This window comes from Lagenorhynchus albirostris, chromosome 6 (genome assembly GCF_949774975.1).
Source record: "Lagenorhynchus albirostris chromosome 6, mLagAlb1.1, whole genome shotgun sequence".
NCBI classification, from domain to species: Eukaryota; Metazoa; Chordata; class Mammalia; order Artiodactyla; family Delphinidae; genus Lagenorhynchus; species Lagenorhynchus albirostris.
Window position 1 is genome coordinate 107,511,987 of NC_083100.1, and position 4,279 is coordinate 107,516,265.

The 4,279-nt window shown below is 57.3% G+C and overlaps 1 pseudogene; it reads left to right on the forward strand.

Moving 5' to 3' along the window:
* Positions 1–2,178: 2,178 nt before the first annotated feature.
* LOC132521556 (5-hydroxytryptamine receptor 5B-like) lies at positions 2,179–3,405 on the forward strand (annotated as a pseudogene).
* Positions 3,406–4,279: the final 874 nt, after the last annotated feature.

A 4,279-nucleotide genomic window follows, 5' to 3' on the forward strand; every position in this document is an offset into this window, starting at 1 on the left:
AGCTTAAGTTGCTCAACGTCTCTCACCTAATACATGGAACAATATAAAAAAATGTAACTATGAAGAGAGTATATAGCAACACGAAAAATGTTAAGAGAAATCTGGAAAACAAAAAATCGACTTTAGGCATGAAAAGTGTATGTGGATAGAAGCAAAGACGGGAAAATAAAAGCATGTCCTGCATCGACTGGGGCAAGATGAATGCTTTTACATTTTTGATATTCTTTGCTCTCGTTTGCCCAATAAAATAGGGAGAAAATTCTTGTGAAACTATTTCAGTTGCTAGTCACCATTTCCTTCTAAAGGATGGTCTTTGCCATGTCAATTTTCGTCCCAAATCCAGCTTTTTCCACGATCAAGTGCAAACCCTGCTGCTTGGCATTTGCACTCTGCATGTCCATCTCCTGGTGGCTTTGCCCCAGCTACCCACACTCTGGCCAGGTCCCACCCTCCATTCATCTCATCCAACACCTAAATGCCTTCCTGACAGTTCAGTAAGCCTAAGGGCTTCTCCGAACACAGCTCCCCGCATCTCTGTGATCCCTGAACAGCCCATCCCTTCTGAGATTTTCTGTCAACCACTTGACACTTACGCCTGCAAGTCCAAGTATTTTTATCTTGACTCCTCTGCCTGTTGCTCTTTATGCCCCAGGAGTGAGTCTGTGTGTGTAAGCAAGACCAGTCCCACACAGGATGCAGAAGGCAAAAGTCCTCACTCTGTGAGTGGATGATGAAGGGAGAGTAAGGAGGACATTCTTTGTGTCCCTCCTGCAGGGTCCAGATCCCCAAAGATTGCCCCAGATGCCAGGGGTGGGATGCTCAGAGGACCAGGGAAGAAACACTTCCCTCCACTGCAGCCTAGGGAACCTTTCCAGAAAGAGCCTCTTCTGGGCGACCTGCTCAGCCTGAGGCTGTTCCCAGGGTGTTGGTAAGAAGCCAGTGAATGACCGCCAGTCGAGCTGCCCTGAAAAGAGAAGGGGCAGTCTGGGCTCTGTGTTCTTTAGGTTCTAGTCTACTCCCAGGAACAGAAGTATTGCGGCTTTAGGCTGATTTCATTTTGATTGAACTATTTTTTAAAGTGTAAGAGACTGAAAATGGGGGCTGGGCGGCAGGTTAGGGGAATTTCACTTCTCACTGGTTTCTACCTTTGCCCAGGGGTCAACAAAATATAACCCGATCTCCACCCTGGATGTGAAGACTGGAAGACATACACTAGGGTCAGGAACTTCCGCAGCCGCAAAGGGAGGGCGGGGTGGGAATGCGGGTAGGGATGTGATGGGACGGGTTAGGGATGGCATGGCGAGGAGGTGGCGAACCCTCCCGTGTCAGAGCCTCTGCCAAACTGCCTAGAAGCTGCGTTCTTTCTGCACAGAGCCAGAGAGGGAACTTCTCAAGGCAGCAGGAAGCCTCGCCCGGCAGAGGTGTGGCGAGTGAAGCGGCAGGCAGGATGGTGCCGGGTTGAAGAGCTTCCTGTTTGACATACCCAACACCTGAGTCTCCTAGTTCACCTAGGATGGGGATCCAGGAAACCAGAATCTCTCTGTCCGGTGCCTCTGTTTCCGGATGTCAAACTGTGCCCCAGGCTGGTCCCAGGGATCCGCGAAGGTGGCGGCCACGGGATTCCTAGGCGATTGTGAACCTTCTCCGCGGACTCCCGAGTTGGGGTTCTCTCCGCGCGTTGGGGGCGGGGAGACTCGGCGGGACAGCCTGAAGGCCCGGCTCCAGTCGGCGAGCTCTCCGGACCACCCGACCCCGCGCACCCCGGGTGCAGCTCTGCTCCAGGGGCCGTCGGCTCGTGGTGGGGTCCACTCTCCAAGGCCGCCCTGCGCACGGACACCGCGTGCTCTCAGATTCCCAGCCCTACGACAGCCCGTTGCCCCCAGGAAGGCGAGGAGAGGCGGGAAGGACTGGCGCGCCCGGCGGAGCTGGACTCCTGAGGGGTCCCACTCTTTTTTTTTTTTTCCTCCACTGGAAAAGAGGTCCACGAGGGCTCCAAGCAGAGGCGCCAAAGGAGGGCTGCGGCACAATGAGGGACCATGGTAGGACGACCTGGACCCCTCTCTGCCGTCCCCGGGCACACAGTGCCCCCCTCCGACGCTCGCACCCTCCCTGTCCACGCTGAGCGCCAGGGGCGCGTGCGTCCCCGCCGAGGAGCCGGGATCCCGCATGCCCCGCGCCATGGAAGCAGCTAACCTCTCGGTGGCCTCCACCGGGGTCGCCCTTCGCCTGGGACCCGAAGCCTAGATCAGCAGCCCAAGCCCCGGCGGGGTCGTCCAGGTGATCCCAGGCGGCGCTGCCCTGCCTGGTCGAGAGCCGCCCTTCTCTGTCTTCACGGGGCTGGTGGTGACGCAGCTGGTGCTGCCGTTCGCGGCCACTTTCCTGTGGAACCTCCTGGTCTTGGTCACCATCCTGCGCGTCCGCGCCCTCCACCGTGTGCCGCATAACTTGGTGGCCTCGACGGCCGTGTCGGACGTGCTCGTGGCAGCGCTGGTGCATCACGCCCCTGAGCCTGGCGAGCGAGCTGTCGACCGGGCGACGGTGGCGGCTGGGCCGGAGCTTGTGCCACGTGTGGACCTCCTTCGACGTGCTGCGCTGCACCGCCAGCATCTGGAACGTGGCGGCCATCACCCTGGCCCGATACTGGACCATCACGCGCCACCTGCCGTACACGCCGCGCACCCGCCGCCGAGCCTCGGTGCTCATGATCGCGCTCACCTGGGCCCTCTCCGCGCTCATCGTCCTCGCGCCGCTGCTCTTCGGCTGGGGTGTGGCGAACAACGCTCGGCTCCAGGGCTGCTAAGCGAGCCAGGAACCCTCCTACGCCGTCTTCTCCACCTGTGGCGCCTTATACCTGCCTCTTGGCGTGGTGCTGTCTACTGGAAGATATACAAGGCGGCCAAGCTTCGCTTCGGTCGCCGCCGCAGGGCTGTGCTGCCGTAGCCCGCCACCGTGCAGGTGAGGCACGGGTTGAGCAATGGGGATTTGGGGAAGCGGGTCGCTGCGGGAGAAGGAAGCGTGGCGAAAGGGAGAGCTGGCGGTGGAAGTTTGCACACTTGGCGCACGCGCGAAAAGGTTGGCCACCAGCGCAGCCCGAGCGGCCGGGGAGTTTGCCATTTGCTCTCCTGCAGCGCACACCGAGGGGCTCATCACCTGCGCCTGGCGCGCACGCGAAGGGTTCGCCACCTGCGTGGCTGGTGCGCGCGGGAGAAGGGGAAGGGGGCGACATGGGCAGCGTTGCTCGGTAGCGGTGAGGACACGTCTGATTTCGCTGCGCCCTCTGTTGCTTTTCCCCAGGAGCTATTGTGTCCGTGCGAGTCTTTAGCCGCCAACTTCCTAGTCCCGGCTAGACCAAGCGCGACTGCAGGGGGCTGGGAATACATCCTGCAGATGAGCGAATTCCTGTGACCATGCGCCCCTTATTTAATGTCTCCACTGCGCCCTCGTCCACACCCTGCTGTCCAGAGACGATTCCCCAACCCAATCGGCCAGCTCCCTGCCAAGGGGGAAGTGAGGATAAAAATGAATCCAAGTGTCACTTTGCTTTCACTGTCCCAACCCCAGTGCTATCTTTTAGTGACTTTGGAACGAGGTAGAACCGTGGGTTGAAATCCCAGCTGGGGACGTTGGGGCAGTTGCTTAATCTCTGTGGGTTTTGTTTCCTCAACTTTAAATAAGTGAATTCCTACTTCATAGGGCTGTTGGTTTACGTGAGATGAAGCATGCGAGGCACCTAGCACAGTGCCTGGCAAACGGGGAATGGGGGGCAGAGCTGGCTGGAGCAAGGAGATCCACAGCGCGCTGCCTGGCAATCTACAATGGGCCCGCACATAAGCCTGGAAATGAATGAGATGGAGGAACCTGCATTTGGCAGAACTTCTCTCCATTGTATTTAGAGTCGGGGCTTTCTGCCTTTCGGCCAGACCCTAACAGATGACAGTTCCCGCCTCACCCTGGAAGCCCCAAACTCTCCTTTTGAGTGAATGGGGGTTTCAGGCTCTCAGTCCTAGAGAGTAACAGGACTTATTGCCCCTTTCCTAATACAATATATGGACCAGGGAAAGGGGGCATGAGGGGGGAAGGAAAGAGACGGGGTAAGTTCTTCTGTTGTTAGTTTTGTTTTACTTTTGAAAGTTAACTCCGATACTTAGGTTATTCAAACGTGTGTACTTTTAAAAGCAGGCGTCTCACCAACCCGCACGCCCTTCATTAAATGGCAGAGGAGTTTTGTAGGATAAAATAGGAATGTCAACTGGAAAGTGTTGGTAGGGGAGAGCTTTAT